Below are 21,270 nucleotides of genomic sequence, written 5' to 3'. Positions count from 1 at the left end.
ACAGTGTGGTGCAGCAAAGTAACCCTTTTTTCATTTATTTTTGGATTTGAGCCTTTTGCTTCAAGTTGCCTGCTTGCATTTTTTGTTGATACTTGCTAGCAAAACTAATCTAGAGCTGTATAATAAAAACAATATATGAACTACACATTAGGAATGTTCCTCCTGGAATGGTGTAACCCTGATCTCCAGGGGCAGAGAGGTGTTTGTAGGAAAAAAGGAAAAGCTCCCATCTGGTTTGATGCTACAGTAAGAGAAAAGGCTGTTTGCCGCTAGAGGGTGTATCAGCTGCAAAAGTGTTATGGAAAACAGAGATTTTGTTTGGAAGCTGATGTTTTTTGTTGTTCTGAAATTAATTTAAGTAGCCTCAATTATCTGATGTTTAGTTTTATAGACAATTAAGTTCTCAGCCCATCTGAACCAGCCCATGGTGGGTGGCTTTGTCAACAACATAATTTATTTTGGCTGTTCCAATTTCACTGGCTTGTTGTCTAAGGCAGTGTTTGCAGAGCCCCAGGCAAAGCAAGATTATTTAAATGTATAAGGTACAAGTATTTGCAGTACGCATCTGTGGCATCAGAACCACGGTGCCTCAGCTCCCTTTGGTCCTTTGCTGGTGGGAAGAGATAAGGAGAAACAGCCAACGGCTGAGGATGGAAGGTGGAGACTGCAGAACTCAACCCAGAATGAAGCAGCCTGGGAATTTCAGCTGGGCTGGGGCACTGCCTGTGCTCCTGCTTGTCCCATGCTAGAAAGGTCCTGGAACAAAACATCCATCCCTGTGTGCACCTCCCAGGTGCTGGCCTGCCAGGCAGCTCTTCTTCACACTTAGCTCTCTTTCTCCTGCAATGTGTAGCGATAAACACAGGCAAACAAGGCATGAAAATTCATCTCCTTAGGATGTGGAGATTCTCCCTCTCTCTCACTGGAGAGGCATTAAGGGTTTCCTTTTCAAATAATTTCCCTGTAAGCATTGCCAGCAACTTAGCATCCAGCCAGTCCAAAGGACCTGCAGCAGTTGTGTTGCTGACTGGGGCAAGTGTTTCGGCAGGTGCCTGTCCTTCAGGTGGGTTTGGATCAGCCCTGTTAGTGCACACTGAGGCCTCAGGAACCGTGTTTCTTGGAGGGTGGCATGTTTCGATGTATATGAGGAAAGATTATTAGAGCATAGAGGACTGAAAGCAAACAGGAACGTTTACATTCAGGAAGAAGGCTTATAAAGCCTTTTCTAGTTATATATGAGATGTAAGGTCTTCCAGCCCAATAGGTCTAGTCCAGTTCCCTGCTATTTTAAGCAGCCATGTTAAATAATCCTGTTCATAAAATAACCAAAGCTCCATCTGGTTCTCTATACTGTGTTCCATCCAAAACACCCAAAGGCAGACTGCGGACATAATAGTCAGAAGGGTGGAATAATTCTGGTTTGATCCCACCAGTCTTACTGTGCTCCTGGCTCACAAAACAGATTCACCAAGGACATTCTTTGCCCCATTAAAGAGTAATAGGTGGCATTTATGTTGTAATCCTTTTCCCCTCCAATCCATTGTGTGAAGGATCGTGCTCTTCCCTGGGAACTACGGATGCTATAAAATTCTAGAAGCAACTAGGACAGAAATTGCCTGATATTCTGACAGCTTCCCTCCCTGTTAGCTGCAGGATGAGGAGCACGTTGGGGTGGGAGGACACGAAGGCTGTAAGTAAGGCTCACGCTGCAAGTGCTAGGGAGCAGGCAAGTGATCTCTGGAACTGCCTATGCCTTAGTTCATGATAGGTGTATTTTGTGTCTTTTCTTCAGCTTCAGGTGTGATAGCACAATGAGTTCTGTAAATGCCCGTCTCTCATCCTGGGTCCCAGCACCAACCCCTTACTGTCCAGTAGCTGAACCTCACCAAGCTGGCTGACTGGAACTGGGCTGGCTTTTGTGTGCACAGGTGGGTGTTGCAATGGCTGAAGTGCAGTGACCTGGAGACCCGTCACCCTGGTTGGCTGTGAAATAACTGATCGCTCAAACCTGAGATTTTTAACAGATTAGGAACACAAAGAAAACTGCAGGAAGCGTGCTGACATCCTGGAGAGTGAAGAAAGGCTCTTAACTGGCCTGCTCTACGGGCAAATCTTTCATTGGTGTTGTTTTTCTGAATCGGTATTTTCACATCTGGAAGACTTTTACCTGCTCTAGTCACCGAGCCATAAGCAGCTTTTTAAGGGTCTGTCCCTGGAGGTGCTTAGCTCCTGCCAGGGAGTGGGGGGTGTAGCTGCAATTTGTGCTGCAGTTCTGTTTGAGCGCTAACATTGATGGAGAGGGGCAGCCACACCGTTCTCAGGAGCAGGGAGGACCCCCAGCACCTCCTCTGAACGCAAACTCTGTTAGAGCCAAAATTCAGCAGTAGATGGCACCAGCAGGATAGTAAAATGGGCTCTAAACACTTGTTTTGTAGTGCCTCAAAATTCCCCAAGTGTTTTACCAGACACGCAGACAGTGAAATAAAAATTCCAGCACCAGTTACTGGCAGCGGTAAATGGTGCGGAGTGGAACAGGGTGTCCTTTTCAGCAGAGCACAGCAGCGTTAACGTGCTCGGGGGAGCAGCGGGTGGGATGGACATCACGTTCTCTGAGTCTGCAGAGTATTTGTGTGGATGGTTCTGCTCCAGGGAGACCTTGTAGCAAGGTGAAGGTGGGCACCCTCTTACCGCAGCACAGGTGGGGAAGGTCTGTTGGTTGATAGATCCGCAGGTCTGCATGCACTTCCACATATACATGTACATAGAATAAGAAGTTTCTAAGGCAAACAGGGAATGTTGGTCATCAGCTGCCAGGAATTCACTGCAAACTGGAGTCCCTGCAACAGCCACCATCTGCAGGCTTAGAAGATGTATGGGGAGAATTTCTCATGCTGTCTTTTCAAGCAAATGCATCTGAGTTAAGTTTCGGTCTCAAATGTTGGCCAGGGCTGGTATCTCATCGTTCATGTCTGTGGCCATAGTGAATATTTGATATAGGTAGAGCCCATGGGACTGTAGTTCTTAAGTGTTACGTACTACAGAGTTATGGTTTCATTTTTATTCGAGAATACGCTATAGAAGGGGCTAGTTAATATAAAATATTGAAGAAACTAGTACATAGATACGTCAAGCCAGGACAGTTCACACTGGTTTTGGTTTTGAGTGTGTGCTTTTCTCTTTCCTTTTGTTTTTGACATACGCTGGAAAAGAGTGATCACTTGGATCCATGTCCTGCAGTGTTTGAAGTGAAGGAGATGAGGACAAATTAACCAGCTCTTGTTCCTGTTCTTTCCTAATTAAATGTGATAGTCAGGACATTCATAAATGGTGATAAAAGGAGACAGAGTGAGGACGCTGCATCTAAAGAAGGAGCCTCCACTTTTGGATCTGCATAGGTACACCTTTTGGAAGGGCAGCTGAGCGCAGGTTTCAAAGACCACCAGCTGCTCACAGGACCACAGCAAAATGCATTGATGATTTGCTCTGCAGAGTTATTAGTGGCTTTCATTTCAAGAGGGTAACACAACATAGATTTTAGAAGGGGGTGCAGATGGTATTGAATGATGCTTTTTAGCTATAGCATTGACACCATCGAACAGCTTCTGTTTAAAATTTTTTTTCTTCAGAGTCTATCTGCCACCCCTTACATGTGACTGTGACTTTTTGCTGAAACAAGATTTTCTGCACAGCTCTTTAACCTTATGCTTCAAAACTTGTTCTGCTGCGGAATGTGATTTCATTTGGCAGAGTGGTCTGACCAGCATGTCTGAAGATTGCTTGGTACATTCTAATGATATATTCAAATGGGTAGTCACTATATTTTGCATTGAAATAATCATTAAATCACTCAGCTGGTAAGCAGCTTTGCAGTGAAAGTGTTCCAGAGATAGTAGGAGGAATATTAATATGAACCTGTTTCTCCAAAGACTGTGCAGTAGGGGAAGACCTTGTTTTCTAGATCTTTTTAACAAAGGTGTCTTGAGAAAGAATTGCAAATGAACCACTCTTCCATGGAGGCAATTTGCATATCATTAGCCTTCTGGTTTTGTTAATTGTTTTCACCTAGAGGAGGTGGAAGAGTTCACTCTTTGTTTGGAAAATGACAATGCTTTCAGAAGGAGGCACATTTTATTAGTGATAGATGAGGCCAATTTTTAAAACATTTTCTGTTAACTGCTACCAATTTTGATGCAGATGATGATGCCCTTTCAAAAGAAAATTGAGACCTTTTCAGTAGCTCATTCAGAATTTCATTTCCTTATATTTTTATGTATGTGGCTTTTTCAAATAGAAGAAATATTTTTCTTTTGTGTCTCTCTTCTCTTCCCTCCCTCTAATTCCCAGGGTAAAATGTAGCACCACACCCTGCAATAATGTTTTCATGATCACCTTTGTAAGGCTGTAATTTCACAAGAATTCAAAAAGACATTCAAAGGGCTTTTTTAAAACCGTGGTCCACACTTGAGAGCCTGATGTCCTACCTGCATTTTTCTCTTCTGTTGTGTAGATTTGAGGGAACACAACAGAACTTTAGTTCTGCACCACAGGAAAAAGCAGAGGGAGAAAAGTTTCTCGTCCAGGGGCTAATTTGTGTGCAGCCAGGCTGGGTTTCTCTGTGCAATCTGAAGGTGCTGCACGTGGCTCAGAGCGTGATGCATCTTCATCAGCACAGGCTTGGGGTGTACATCTGTGCTTGGAACAGTGAGCCGGGAAAGACAGGGGCATTCAAAGAGGATAATGATGCAATGCAATAGATGAGAAAGAAAACACTAAACTCCTGTTGATGTGTGGAGACTTCTGATTTACATTACCGCTCTTTTTAGTTTGGGAATTCTCCCCATGCAATCTGACCTAAAGCTTGTGAGTGACTTCGAAATAGAGACAGCACAACCTTCCTTGGTTTTTTACTTTCTGATGTTTGTCAGCAACACAAATCACAGTGGATTAATCTTTACCTGACACTGATTACAATGTTAATTAGTGAAACATTTAATAGAGGGAAGCTGGAATTCAGGCCAGCAATTATTTTCACCACTGCTTGTACTTTTTGTTGTTACTTGGAAATAGTCACGTCGTGACTGACCCCTCTTCTACTTCCATTGTCTTAAAGATAAAAACTAATATGAAATACTGCCCTTTTGGTTGTATTGTGTTTATCAAAAGAAGCAAATGACACCTGCACACTCTCTCTCTAGCTTGGGTGTCCAATCTCTCTCCCATCATCAACCATCACAGGGAAAAGTTGATTGTTTTTTTAATTTATTGATTGCCTCAAGTGTTCAGTGTCTCAAAAGGAAATATTTCATTGCCCTCCAAAGATCCCTTGTAAAGCCTCTGACTTTTTATAAAGCTGACAGCATTAAAATCCATGAGCTTTTGCCACTGACACCATTTGTAAAGTCTGAACTTTCAATCTTTTACTTCTTTCACTGTTCAACTACTAAGTTATTTGTTTTCATAGTCACATATGTATGACTTCATCGCAGTTCACGATTACATTTTCTGGAGATTAGCTCATTGATATATGGCACTGGTCTGTGCATTAGCTGCTTGGATGAGCTTAGTTTTCATAGCCTATTGGTCTGTTGGTGACTCAAAAAAATTGCCATAGTCGTATGATTAAATATGGAAAACATCTGTTTTAAGTAGCCTAACAAAAATCTGAACATCTGGAAAATATTGGTAAAGAAGCTAATTAAGTTTGTCAACTTACAAATTGTTCTAGCAGGAAGTATTTAGGAGTAGCAGATAATTGAGATTTCATTCCTCTGGCCCCTTGTCCTTCCTTTTCGTTTATTTTAGTATAACTGGAAGGGCTATTTTTCTTAGCTTCTTCCAAATACACCCTCTGGCCCCAAACAGTTGTAGTTATCAGGTGCTGTGTTGCGACAGGCTACACTTACAGTGGGAGAAACGAATGCTGGAAACAGACTTTCCCGCCTGTGCCTTGTGTTTTAACCATTTTGAAACACCATTTATATCCAACACCCAAATGACGCTCTCAGCTAATGGCTTGCTGCTCTCGCTCAGGTCTTCGATGGTTTGCACATGGGTAGGGCAGTGTGATGTCTATTCAGGAGAAGGTTTTCGAGAGGCAGAGGCAGCTGTGGGATTATCAAGAATATCTGCATTGGCTTCTATAAAATAGCTAGATGTTGAGCTTTATCTTCAAAGCCTTGCTGAAAAAAATCTAAGACTGGGCACAGCACTTTCATGCAAAATCCCCCTCTTTTTGTCAGAGAGAGATTTTCATAAGCCATAATGGGTTGAGACCTCAAGAATCATCACAGATCTTGGTACTTTTTCCTTCAAGGGCAAAAGAAAACTCTCACTTAGCTTCACAAACATTAAGTCATAGAAAAGAAGTACATTTTAAAAAGTCAGACCCAAAACTTAATGCCCCTCAGATCACAGCTCTTTCTCCAGGGGGACAAGAGGCACATAACACAGTTATGTGCAGTTATGTTCCTCTGTGGACTGCTGGAACGTGCTCAGATACAACGGTAACCATCCCAGCATTAAAAACTCCATGCATATTCATTTAAAAATAGTCTGCTTCTTATTTCTCCCCCATTTCCTATTGCATTTCTGCATTTTTAGAAGGTAGTGATTTGCTCTACTTAAGTCTGACCACATCTTGCCTGGCTTAGGCCCTTGGTGAAAATGAAGCTTTTGTCACCATGAGTAACATCCCTTAGATGCAAAGAAATTAAACATTAAGGGCTTTGAGTGTTACTCACACAAAAGAGAAGATATTAACAAACAGGCTTCTTTGAGAACACCCTTCTGCAGTTAAACCTTTAATGACAAAGGGTTTCTTTGGAGTTCTTGCTGAATTATCCACAGCATATCTGTGAGCTTTCTGGCTCTTAAGAAAGCAGGCAAACTTTGACACCAAATAAAAGCAATTCCTACATGCCTGCCTCTCTGTCCCACCAAAAAAAGAAGAGACATGAATAAATTAAGGTACAAATGAACGCAAATGTCAAGTTAATAGTTGAAATACACAATACAAAAAAAGAAATGTATATATTTGTCTGCAGCAGCAAATACCCTGGTGGCCAGCTTTGACAGCAGCTAATTGAGCAGTAATTGTTATTAATGTCTCGTGTTTGCAGTCCGCAGCAATCCTGGCTAGGTAGAGCTTCAGAAAGAGTGATAATTTTTAGGCTCCTTGAATGGATTTTAAATGTTCTTTTCCCATATATGGAGAAATAGGAGCATGCTTTAAAAAAATGTTATCATTCACTAATAACAGTTTCTGGTTAACTGGAGCTCATCTCCAAAGCAAACAGTACGGGTGCATGATACGTGACCGCAGGCACTGACTGTTTCTGTCTTGGTTTTCCCACCAGTGCTCTGGAGTTGTGCTGGTTGTGCTTCTTTATGAAAACTTTTGACCCAGTGAAAGGGATTAATAAGAAAAGTATAAGGTAGTTTCAGGACTGTAAGACTGGCCGTAGGACCAGCGGGCGCTGGGAGAGCTGGTTGGTGCTGGTCAGCCACGATGCTGCCAGCACTTGTGTTTCAGGGGAGCTTCTGGAGGCACATCAAAGTTCAGAGCTTGTGCCATGCTCTCAGGTGGCTTTTTTGCTCATGAGAGCTTTAGGCCTACTGGAAGGGCACTAGGGGAAGAGTTGGGTATAGAGTTTTCCTTAAGAAAAGCTTGCTGCTTGCAGAGAGCCGCAGGGCTGGGCTGGCCCCACAGGCGCTGGGGCTGCTGAGTTTTGATCGACATGTTTCCCATGATAAAGACATTTTTGTCATCTCTCCCCTACGCTTTATCTGGTGCTTCTGTACAATTTTTCCTCCAGTTGGTATTGCTGAAAACTCTACTGGGCAGCCTGTTAGCACAAAACTGGGGAGAGGGTGGAAGGTGTAACTTTCTGCCTTCCTAATTCTTGTCCAAATTGATTTAATAGTAGCCAAGAGCTTCAACAGTTTCTAGGAGGTAGACACATACGCATGCACGTGGAAGATCGTATATGCATAGTGTGACTGCAATAGCTTCACTTCCATATGAAAATGGTTTGAAAAGGGTAACAGTCTGAATAATTTTGGAGGAATTAGAGTTAGGATAGTGTGTGGTTTATGGTAATGACAGAGCTAGCTACTGAGAGGAGATTTTGACCTGCCACTCCTTAAAGGCTAAAGGTATTTGAGGAAGATTTAGTTTATTGTTAATCTTTAGGTGTGCACAGGCATAATTTCCTTTTTTTCTATGCCAGCTGGGACTCTGCAATCCTCTGGTGCAGACTAACCCAGCTTTTCCTGCCTCGAATCCTTTATGGGCTAAGTGGCTAATGAAGAATGCATTCGAAATTATATGTAAAACCAGCACAAGAATCTAAGTAGAAGGGCCAAATTTGGAGTCTGGTCTTAACTGGGCTTGCTTTTCTGTGCTGGCAGCATTTTAAGAATGCAATCCAGTTTATTAAGTGCCATAATTGCACCTGTAGATCATGTCCAGGTGACCTAGTCTACATCTGCAAATAGACGCGCAATTGAAAAGAACAGGCAGTGTTTTCAAATCTGGTCCCTGGATCATTTTCACTTCTTTGAAAAACAGGGACCATTCTGAGGCTTAATCCATAAGTGTAAAAGTGAAACCTGAAGTGAACTTAGTTGCTCACTTTCTTTAATGTCTGGGTCCTCAGTAAGTCTTCTCAATAACCTGGAGAGAAAAAAAATACAGCAAAGATATCTACTCTTGTCTTTCAAACACTACATTTCTAAACAAACATGAGCCATATACTTGGTAAACCCAGTTGCAGGTTGGAGGTCAATTAAATATAGCTTACATTTCTGAAAGGTTTGCACATGTATCTAGAAAGTGTATTTAATATGAGATTCAAGATTTTATACATTTTCCATGAATATCGTCATTGCTTCTATGAGTCACATGTGATATAATATATACATTTTTTTCTTTTTAGGTTATTACTTGAAATAGCTTTCTGTTTCTTTTGTTTTACGTCCCTTGTTACATGTGGATGTTATCCACTTGATAGAAACAGGAGAAATTGTTTTGGCTTTCTCTTGCCCTGTGACTCCTAATTATCCAATACTTGTACTTTTCCATCTGTTGGTTTTTGGGGTTTTTTTTTCCCCTCTCAGTATTTGGATGAGGAAGAATATTTCTATAAAAATCTGTTCTTTCCCTGGAGCAAAATGGCTCGGATACACTGCTGGCTGCAGATCTGACAAGGAGAGATTTTGAACCATCAGCAACTTTTATAAAGCAGATATTTCCCTCCACAGTAGGGAGCTCAGGTGCCCAGTCAATGCTATAGCTCATTCCTGGGAATGACAGCATTTCTAAATGTTGCAAGGTATTGGAAGGAAACAACCAAAGTGATCGCTGGTTTGCTATGCAAATATGGGCCAAGACACACAGCCTGTGATGTAGATTGAAAACACCAGCAGCTACGACCTGCCTTTTTGCCTGCCCTTGGTGCTTACCCATGTCACCTGGAATCAACAGAGTGAAACGCAGCAACTGTGTATGCCGCGATGATGAGCAGCTGGGGATCCTGAGCAAACCTGAAACCTGTGTGGCCCCAGCCCCGTATTTCAGAATCTCTGAAACAGCACATCTAAAGCCAGGTCAGGTGAGATCCTCTGTGCTGCATGGGCATAACTGCCAGGCGAGAAGCTCTTGGCCCTTTCTGTGCTACTTGTGCCCACGTAACTAAAATAGAGCAAAAATAGCCTCCCTTTCCCACCTTCCCGGTGGTTGTACTCCTTGACAACTGCTTGCAACTGTATTCAAATCAGTCCTTCCCAGCTGTGAGGAACTGGTACCTGAACCCTGTAGGTCTGGTCTGGTATTTGCTGACATCACTCCATCCATCCGAGCTGGTTTTAGTTCAGGAACCAGTCCCCATTAGAAAAGCCTTATTGATCCCCACTGGTGCTTTGGGCTCTTCAAAGACAAGCGTGGGCTCCTCAAATGCCAGTGTGAAGCCTTTGTATACAGAAATGTTTTTCTGAAGAAGTGTTTCCCTTTGAAGACATCACAGATTTTTTTAGTAATACCTCTAAAGAGGGATTTCCTCTGCCAAGCAGCTCCCTGGGAAGCTGGATGCTCCGAGTGCTCGGCACTACTGATTCAGAGCACGAGCAATAAGTGTAATGGGACCCATTGAAGGCTCTTTCCAAAAGGTTATTTGGTTTCTCATAATATCCCAGCTTGGAAAGTTTCTAGTGTTTGGAGTCCAGGTAATTCTCCTCGCTACTAGAATACCCCTTCCCCACTACAGCCATCTGACTCCCACTGCCTGCCAAGTAGTAGTATTTGCACTATAGGTTTAGCTTTTTCCTTGCTAAGTTTTAACACACATGGCGTGAGAACATGCCAGCGAGTCGGTCTGGAGTTTAATGTGAAACTTTTTTCCTCCTGGGAATAGACGTCAAATAGCAGCAATGTGAACCCATACTCCACCGGTCTGAAGAAGGAACTAACTAGGACAAATGTTTCTCTCTGCTCGATCTCTGAAATCCCTGTAAAATCAAAATGTAGACAGGAGCTAGAAATAAACATTTATATACCTTTCCAGTCCCACTGAACTTCAATCTGCCATAAACACTTACTACGGTTATTTAAAAAAATATCGTGTGTCATCTGTTGATCCTCCCATAGAGGTTGTATCTGCCCATATGATTTAAATTTCAGTGCTATTGTTTTGCATGTGTTGAACTACAAAGAGAAGAAAAGGTTTTTGTTATTCCTCTTCATCAACTGATCTAATGCAAGAGGAAAATTGCTGGTAATTATTTTTATAGCAATTATGCTGGCCCAAACACCGTAAGTGCAAGCACATTCTTTGTTATTTATTACAGAAAGATCTCAAACCACAGACTGTTTAGAATGCACAGCATTTTAATTCATCAACTTTGATGAAACTTATTTTAATATAGCTTTGTTTTCCTTATTAAATGACAAGAAAAATTAATTACAACAGATCTGGTAGTGCTTTAATCTAGTCAAGTTGCTGAATGTATTTCAGTAGTTAACTGTCTTCCTTTGGATGTGAACAGCATGGCTTCTCTACAGATGTTTTCTCAACCAATTACAAATCTGTAAAGCCTGAACTTTTATCAGATTTTGTGCCTGAAGATGAAAAAAACTAATTTATTCTCTTAGTTGAATCTATCTTAATCCTCAGGGAGCTGGTTGTCTTTTTATAAATCTGCGTCTGATGTATATCGCTGTATACTAAATTAAATAAAGTTTTGAGATGAGAGATACATCTTGTTTTCAAAGGATGACACCATGGGACTTGTTCTGTTGCAATGGGCCATCACAGTTTCTGCATTTTGTTACCGTCCATGCTGAGTATGAGTCCACACTAGCTGCCATTCTGATCATGCAGCTCCTGACTGCATGGCTGGATGAGCGTTACAAACTCACTCACCACCAGATACAGTTGGAGTGGTCGAAAAATATCAGCTTTTATGTAGGAAGTTATTGTTCAGCAAATTATTTTCCCCTGAAATATTTCCCCTTTGGGGTTTGTTTCTGCTCTCTTCCCTTCAGTGTTCCCCCAAAACAGATTTTCCTCAGAAAAGGAAAACAGTAATGAAACTTCAGCTGGTAATGCTGTTTTGCTGCCTGACAAGAGCCGTCATTCATCTGCTCCACATCCTCACTCTCCTGCTCCATGGAAGCAAGCTGCTGAGCACCACGGGTGGCTCGCTCCCGCTGCTGAGCACCACGGGCGGCTAAAGGCACGGCTGCCTGCTGCGCAGGGGGCTTTCCTAGCCTTGGCAGAAAACATTGCCTTTGAATTTTTTCCTTCCTAATAATTTTCCATGCAGGTCACTTCCAATACACGTGTGTGTGTGTGTGTGTGTCTCCACATACATCCACATGTGCTTTCCTGCCTCTGGTGCCAATGGCACCAACGGACACACACAGCAGGCACTCAGAAGGCGAAGCACTGCGAGATTGCTCCGTCCCTGCTCCTGCCGAGGTAGCTTTTTATTCCTGAAGAAAATGAGCTGTACTGAATGCAGTCTGGTTTTAAATATCAGTGCTAGGTGGGAAGGAAGCTTCATCCAGCCTCATGAGGCAGCTGACAAGCTTTGAAGCTGAATCCACTATCCACTAATACCTGTTAATTTTTGAAAGCTACAGTTCTAGATGAAGGATAATCACCTGCATTAATGTTTGGACATTGATACTTACAGAATAAACATTTGCCCTCTGTTTATAACATTTCTATGTTTCTCTGTTGGACAAAACCGCAATTTCTGCAATATCTGAAACAGACTCTTCCCGGAGTATCTTTTTGGATACTACATTTCCAAATGGAGTGAGCAATATAGTCCTGTCTTCCACACGGATTTAAAATTTTGGTGAAACTATAGGAAACGCCTTATGACTCCTGAATGGCTGCAATAACATTGGTGGTGCCCTAGGTGTATTTTTGGAATAATTCTGTTCCTATATGGTGGTGTTAGTCGTTAGGATGTGCAGTTCTACTCCACTCCAGGGCAATACTCTCACAGACAGATTTCTGGATAGTCTGCTTGATGATGTTTGTTTTATTTTTTAAAAAACAAATCTTTCAATATTTATTCTCTGATTATTGATATACTCTGAAACATTTTTTAATTTTTACTTATGTATTTTAGACCAACAAATGAATGCCAGCAGCAGTCCTACCTGGTATTTTACAATGTTCCCATGCTCCCCCTGACCATCTGTCTCACTGAGTACTTCTCCTGAGCAGGTACCAGTAACTTTTCTAGATTTTGTGGTTGTTTTTTGTTTTTTTTTTTTTATTTACCCCAAGAGAGAATAGGATGAGACAATCATATTTAACCCTGCGTCTGAAACAAAGGCTTTGAACAAAGGTGAAAGACTCCTTTAACTTACTTCATTACCAAGCTTATACAAATTAAACTTCTACATTACTCACAGTATGACTTGCAATTATGTTGATTAATCATATGTTACTGAGAAAATGGAAACTCATTTATAACAGGCATTATTAATCTATTGTGTCATTTTGGATTTCTTAAAGCCCTACTCCAGGGACAATTCCACTCCCAATGAGCTGGTTAATTCTATTTCTCTTCCATCTTATTTATAATTAATTTAAAAAATGTTGTTTACATGAAACACAATTAATTTAACACAGTTCTTTAAAGAAAAGGAATATGTAAACTCATTTAGAAGTATATTATTTCCATACTGATACTGAAAATAGAGATTTTTCCAAAGCAATATAAATATGCGAATGTTAGTTGACCTTTGGTTTGTTATATTGCAGCAAGTAATGTGTACATTTTATTTTTAGAAGTATATTGACCTTTGAACCATCTTCTAAACAAAGATGAAGCTAATAATAAAAAGAATTATATAGGAAACTATTTATTTAGCTAGTACAGAAAGAGGATTGCTCGTTTACAAAATGGCACCACGGTACTCTGAATCTCGGGTAACAGACGCTATGTACGCTGGCCCCCAGAAGGGACTTACAGAATCACTTTGGCTGCATATTTTGTGCAGCAAAGAGGTTGTCTTTTCTGGTAAGAAAACCAAAAGTGTTTTCTGCAGGATTGTTTCACAGGTAGTTATGAATAGTGGTGTCCTCATTTAAAACGGACAGAACTGGCTCGGCATCAGATGGTCTAAAAACATCCAGTACTGCGCCTCCAGAAAGAAAACCATCTAGTGGCTTAGGTTAATGCTGACATGTGTAAAGACCCAGTTCTTAAGGTTCTCTCTTTGAGACTTGCTAACGGTTCCCACCCGCTCTCTTTTCACTACCCCCCTGCCTCTTCTGCTTCCTCGGTTCGAAGCCCCTTCCCCTGTGAGCGCTGAGCCCGTGCCCTGTCCCAGGGCATGGACCAACACCTGCAGGTATGGATCCTATTCTTTCAAGACAGTCTGTCTCCCCCAGAACTCACCTGGAATTTTAGTGGGAGCAAGGAGGAAGACCCTGGAGAAGGAATTACTGGCTGGTATTTTGTAGCTGTCTTTCAGTTGATATTGGAATGCCAGAGTTAGCGATGTTTACCACAAGTCAAATCTGGGCACCACTGCAGCAGGCAAAATTATCCATAAAACACAGTGTTTTGGTGAGTCTTTTTTTTCCAAATTCATATGTCTTAGGCAGTCATAGACAGTCACTCTGCGTAACTTTTAATTAGTATATACCTACATGATTTTAATAAACTATTTATAAATGGATTGCTCTGTCACATGGCATTATCAGTTCTTTAAACTTATGTTGTCGAGGAGGTCAAATGTGAATAGCTCATTCCGAGACTGAAATAAAACATGCCAAGATTAATGCTTTATGAGGAGATGATTAACATTTTCCTATTCAACCTTGCTGAGAGATTGCTGCTACATCCCTTTATTAATGTGCAATTTCTCTTTTGCAACCAAATGATGCAGCCTTTTGTAATTTAGATAATAAAGAGAGTTGTTGTTGTTTAATAAAAAGAATGATAATTTATTGACACTTGGATCACATAATGCTGTGAGTGTAATGAAACCGAACAAACTAATTTCGTTCCTCCCCGTGCACTCCAGGCTAATTAAAAGCAACAATCAATATGGGTGTAGCATTGTCAACAATGGCATTAAAAGACTGAGCTGTGGCCAAAAGGCTTATGACGGTTCTCAAGGATGAGGTAGATGGGCGGGGGGTTGAAAAGAAACCGAGAGTTGCGCAGAAGGCAGAAGCTGGGACTTTTGCTAGTGAGATCTTTGGAATTTCAGCTGGGTATTTTTCGGACTTCTCTGCCTTTCATATTTTTTCCAGATGACCCCTTTGATAAAATTTGTTTCTGTACATGGTGATGATTATTGTGCCTTTGATTTAAAAACAAACTTCTTAAATCAAGGCACTAAGACTTGTTAAGTGAGAAGGAGCCTTCCTGAATGCATCTAATTTACACAGACCCTCATGTCATAGTTGCTTCCTCTGAAGTTAGTGGCAAGATTCCCATTGCTGCTGGTGGCATCAGGATCTCGGTGCAGAAGTGCCACTATGAACTTGTACAGGGCTCCTGGCAGAGTTTAGGGTGGCCTGACTACCAACACTTCCTCATCATCGTCCCAGAAGCCGGCTCAGCAATTTCAGCAGTCACGCTGCTTTCCTCCTGCTTTCTGTTAGAATAAAAAATACTCTGTTTATCTTCATCTCCACAGATCAGAGTAAAAATTGTGGGCACAATAAAGATGTTTACAAATAGCAGGGAGAGGTTTCGTGTGAACAGTTTGGGCGTCTTTTATGTGAGCTTTCTTCAGAATGCTAATTACCAATCTTTATATATAAATGTGCATATATGTGTACATTCCTTGCACACCTCAGAAGCATGCAGATTACTTATTGAAATACAGAAGTGGCAGTGTAACACAAACAAGCAATTGCATTTCAAGTATTGCCGAAACCTCCCCTGCTAAATGATTTCCCAACTCTCATCCATTTAGGTATCCTTTGGGACCTGAGTGGACCTTGCAGTTTATTCACTGAAATTTGGCTTGCAAGCTCATTGAGGCTTTTTCAGATGAGTATGAAACAAATTCTGACAGGAGGGGGCTCCTCAAGAGTGTATTTCCACAGCCATCTGTCTCTGGAGAGACAAAATCAGAGTGATTTCAGCTCTAGTAACTCAGCAGATTCTAATTTTGTTAACTGATGGGTAACACTGGGGTGGCCCCTTTGGTGGTGTTGAGTTTAGCAGAGACCATAACGTGCCGGTTCTCATCGCATGTCTCTGGGGGTCCTGTGGGTATAGATGCGTGCACAAATCCGAGGCATGGAAGTAGGAAAAGAAGGATAGAAAACACAGATGTCTGCGTGGCTCTTTGGGAAGACATCCCTGTGGCTTTTATGAAGTTACATCAGGGAAAACAGATCCTGCCTGACCAGTTTTTGAAAGTAGATGAAATTACCATGTATCCTCCTTAGACTCAAGGCTCAAAATAACACCACACGGAGGGAAGCCTTCAGGGAAGCCTGTAGAGACAAAGAGCAGAAAAAGGGGGAAACAGAGAGCAGATGGTTTTCTCAGGGAAATGATCAAAAGGCTGATGGCAGCCTGTTTCTAAATTGAGGGGTTGTGCAGCTGGACCAAAACATCTGGTCAGTTTACAGTGGATGAAAAATTAGTCACTTTTTAGCAAAGACAGTGAATTCATAAATGTATTCTTCAGGGATAGTGTTGTTCATTAGGGTGTTTGCAGAACTGAGTTGCACAAGCTACAATTTTGAATAAAAGGCTGTTGGGACAATTTTGTTTCTGCTTATAAATCACAAGCTAGAGCCTCAGATGGAGTAAATGTGTACGTGTCTTTTGAGGTCAATGCAATCAGACTAAATCAGAGATGCAGCTGAGAGCCTGACTTACTTTTATTTAGCCTTTTTCTCCCCTTCACATTGAAGTGATGGAGACAAACTTCTTCAGGCTGAGTCTTCTCCACACACAGATGTCCCTTCCTCTTCTTTACACCCGCTTACATGGTGGAAGAAAAGTGGGTGCTGAATATGACCCTGAGTCAATGGGATCCTCAGTGCAGGAGTGGTCGGTGTAGTCACAGGACTGAACTCAGACAGAAAGACTGGCATTAACAGCCATGTGGTTTGCAGTCAGAGGAATAATTCCTCCTGTTTCATTTGTAGATTGCCCTAGTGATCACAATAAATGCTATTCCACCTATGGACAGAAAGAAAAAAAGAAAGAAAGAAAGAAAACTGTTATTAAAGAAGCTGACCTCTGACACATGCATTTCACTCACAGCAAAACACTTGCTGGGAAAACAGATTTTGTGGTTCGGTGGCATCCAAACAAATTGTTATTTCCTCTTGCTGTGTATCGATTAAAAGAGAGGTTACAGCTGAAGGATTTTCATTGACTAGACAGAGTTGCAATTGATTTCCTCAGAGAAGTCCTGGTTTTAAGTATGTTCTTTAAATGAGGCATGGAAAAGAGAAACCTAAACTTTATGATCAGAACAATATTTCTCAAAAATTCATTGGAGCACCAAATGAAATCACTACCAAAGGTGGGACCTCTACGAAATTTCTTTCTTATGACAGTTCTCATAAATCTTGAGGTATCTTGGTAGTAGAATCCAACCTTCTTAAATGCAATGTTCTTCCATAATATCAGTTATTTTCTACATGAAAATGCTAATGATAGAAAACAGCTTTTAAAATGAAATTTCTTTCTCTTATGGTTACTGTGTGAATTATAAATTCTATGTGTGTGCTGTGAAAAGGAAATCAGGCTGAGCAGTATAATTTTGAAGCCTTATCTCTAGTCCTGCTGCTCATTACAGTAATTTTCTAGTTGCGTTTTAAAAGTATTTTTCTGCATCTGAGGATATTTCAAAGATTGTTTTTGTTGCCAATGAACTACATAGAGAGTTAAATTCATCACTTACTTTAAGGGACTATATGCATACTAATCAAGGGCTGACTCTAAGAACCAAGTAAATATTTATACGATGTTGCAAAGTGGTATTATACTTTTTAATGTAGAGATAAAAAATTGCTCTGGCATATGAATCTATCAGAGATTTTTCTGTGTTACATTTTCTAGCTCTGGAGGATTCCAATGGTCATGAAACATCTCAACAATTTCACACTAGTTAGCACAAGAATGATTTCTTCCTGACCTTTTGAATGCTGACTTAGGCTTTACAATTGGCTTTATCCTCTGTGTAGCATAACACTCAGTGGCCAATTCCAAGCTGTGTAATAGCACTGAGGTTTGTCTGCCACTTTGTCTTCCCGAATACTGCTGATTGCCTTTCTGGGATGTCATTGTCAGGCTCACTTGAGTGAGCTCGGCAGTTTTCAGAGAGGATAACGAAAGGAATACAGGACAGCCTTGGAGAGGGAAGAAGAGAGGTAGCAAACTTATTTTTAATGCAAAAATCCTGTGAATCTGTGATTTATTCATACCACAGATTACTGCTGATGATCAGCGCCTTTTTACAAGAGGGCTTGAGTCCACTTTTCCCTACTGCTACCTTGATTGTGTTTCTGTTAGATGCTGAGGCAAATCAGACTTTGCTCTTCAGATAAAATTACTTCATCCTAAAGATTTCAAATGTTTGGCGAGTACTTTGGTGGGTTTATCTCTAACAAATCACCCCCTGGCTGCCATTAGTTCTGTGGGAAGTGATCATTAAGCTCTGTTAGAAATCAAGCTGTTCTAGCATCCTTTTGCCAGCCTCTGTAAATGTAGCCACCAACGCTTAGACAAAGTGTAAAATTCAGAAGCAGGTTGTTGCTTGTTTGCATGGGTTGACTGATTTAATGGTCGCTTCAGAAGGGCAATCATTCTGTGAAAATATAGGGATGTCATCTGAAGGCAAAATAATGTTATTTTTACATATAAAAAAATAAAATAAAATAAAATAGAACTTCTACGCTAGAAACACCTCGTCTAAATTGTCAAAATTATTCTAAGGAGAAAGTACTATTCCCCCTGTACATGGCTTAAAATTACCCCAATCTGCAAGATCAGTATTGTTTAACATTGTTTTATTATCTTCATGCTTAATGGTATACAAAACCTTTAAAACATTGTAAATGCCTTTGCAAAAAACCACAGATTATTCTGCTTACTGATGGAATGGTAGAAAAGTGTTTCAAACAGAACATAGCTCAATGTGATCCTGATCTCTAGTCCTTTTTTTAATACCAGTATCATTCCGTTGACCTCTATGGAGTTATTCCACAGTTAATCCAAAGCAAACAAAATTACAACTGAACCCACTGTTTTTATACTGATTTTAAATGAATGGGCAGTTGTTCTCAGTGTAGCAAGGTCTGTTCAAAATATTTAACCTCTCCTTCATCACTTTTGATCCCAGTGGCTTTATTCATATTAAATTAGAGCTTACTGGGTTGTTCGAAAACATTGGCAAATGCATCCCCATCGACTTGGTCTGAGAATACTGAGCCAAATCTCAGTCCCTTGACTTAAGAAAAGGTTTGGCTCTTGTGTTTTTTTTTGTTATATCATCTGTTCCTATTCTTTGATTAAAACAATACAGTTTGATTATTTTCCGTGGCATATAAACTCTATACCCAATAAGAATGCCAGGTAAGGAATACCTATGTGTTTTCATATATTTAAAACCTAAGTTTAAAGCATACCTTTACTGAACTCATCTTTAAGAAAACTCTCAGTATTTAAAGTTCAACAAGGAGAAAATCAGCATTTAATAGATTAAGCAGTTGGCAAAATACAGGCTTTTTTATAAATAGCTAAGCAATTTTGTTGTCAGGAAGTCAGTAACTAGCAATCCAGTACAAAGCCCAGTGCCTACAGGTCTCGATCCTGTCTGTACTGATGGCAGCTCAATCTCAGTCAGTTCTCAAGGCTCCTCGACTTTTATACCCTGACAGGTTTGGTAGGCATATGTGAAGTCATCAGTAGCCTTACATATTTCGTAGCTGGTTGTTACAAGAATCCTCAATCGCACAAATGCTCTAGCTTTTTCACTTGTCAGAAATGCTGCATGATCCTAAATGAACCTGAGATCTGTGGGAGCTGAGAGACGTTGTCATGGGTGGCTTTTCTGGTTTGCTTGACCAGACCTGTCATCCTTCTGTGCTTACTGACCAAAGGTCAGTCAGTACGTCTCTCTTTGCATTTTTCCTTTAAATACTTTGGCACCTGCATCTAGAAACACATCTCAACATGTAAAGTAGCTAAAGAAGAGCAAAGGTGTTTTTAAAATGGTGTTTCCGTTAAAGGCAGTGGCACATGTGTGAATATTCATGGGCAGCCGAGTTTATTCACTAGGAATCTTTCTCCTTTTCTAGCTGCCAGTGCATCTGTGTATCATAGACATAGCGGACATAGGGGAGGTGGAGAGACACAACTGGGTGTTTTGAGGTTATACATGGAGAAACAGCTGGTAACGCTAGCATACCACACTGCAATAGTTAAGAGCCAACAAGAACTACGTATTTCAAAAAGAGCTGTTGTACATGAAAACTTACCTGTTTGCTCTAAAAAAAGAGGTTTCTCCCTGCAAATCATACCTCTGTTTTATCCTTACATTTTCATGCCTTCATCAAAACAACTACAACTTACATAATAACAGGATCATAAAAATATATAAGCTTATTCCACAGGTTAAAAATCAATTCTGTTCTTAAACAGTGTTCCTCAGCCTTTTATTAAAACTTATGACACCACCATAAGTTTTAAACACCTGTTGGTGTCTATGTAATCTGTATGCAGCTGACAACAGAGCGCTTAGTTTAACACTCAGAATCTCGTCTATTTTCCTTTCCCAGATGTTTATTCAGTACTTTTGAGATTTCGGAAATTTCAGCAAAAATTTTTTTGTGAAAAATGGTTAGGGATTTTATGGCCATGTCCAAGTAGAAACTTCATGTGATCTCTGATTCTTCTGTGTAATGATATTCAGTGAAGTCTTTCTTATACTGCTACGTGAAATGCCCTCTCTTCTTTTTTAATTTATACAGACCTTTATCAAGTGATTTACTCACCATAGGAACAAACAAGAGTGGATCAGAACTGATTGGCTGGGCTAACCTGGTTCTAGAGATGATTAAAGTTGAAATTTTAGATTTGGTTGGTTCATTTTCACTGTTGAACAGATTATGCCTCATTAAAGACCATCAAGTCTATTGCAATTACTCACTGTCACTTTGTGTAATGCCAGTAACTTGGCATGTCAAAGCACTTGGCAAAGAGCTGGGAACTACAGGTGAAAGCTGGGAAGGGAAGAGAACCAGGATCTTTCCATGTTTCCATAAAGACCCCAGGGCAGAGTCACGCAGAGAATCCCAGATGGGTTTGTGTGCAGGTTTTGGTTGGAAGAGAGTTAGTTTTCTTCATAGTAGCTGGTATGGGGCTATGTTTTGGAGTTGTACAGAAACCAGTGCTGGTAACACAGGGACGTTTTAGTCACCGCTAAGCAGCGCTTATCCGGAGCCAAGGGCTTTGCTGCCTCCCCCCCGCCCCGCCACCACCAGTGAGGAGGCTGGGGGGGCACAAGGAGTTGCGAGGGGACACAGCTGGGACAGCTGACCCCAACTGACCAAAGGGCTATTCCACACCACATGGCGTCATGCTCGGCAATAAAGAGCTGGGGAAGAAGAAGGGCAGGGACACACGCACACGTCTGGAGTGATGGTGTCTGCCTTCCCAAGTCACCCCGCAATGGAGCCCTGCTTTCCTGGGGATGGCTGAGCACCTGCTTCCCGATGGGAAGTGGTGAATTGAATCCTTGTTTTGCTTTGCTTGAGTGCA

Source organism: Falco naumanni, chromosome 8, assembly GCF_017639655.2.
Source record: "Falco naumanni isolate bFalNau1 chromosome 8, bFalNau1.pat, whole genome shotgun sequence".
NCBI lineage: Eukaryota > Metazoa > Chordata > Aves > Falconiformes > Falconidae > Falco > Falco naumanni.
Note: the sequence above shows the minus strand (reverse complement) of the source record.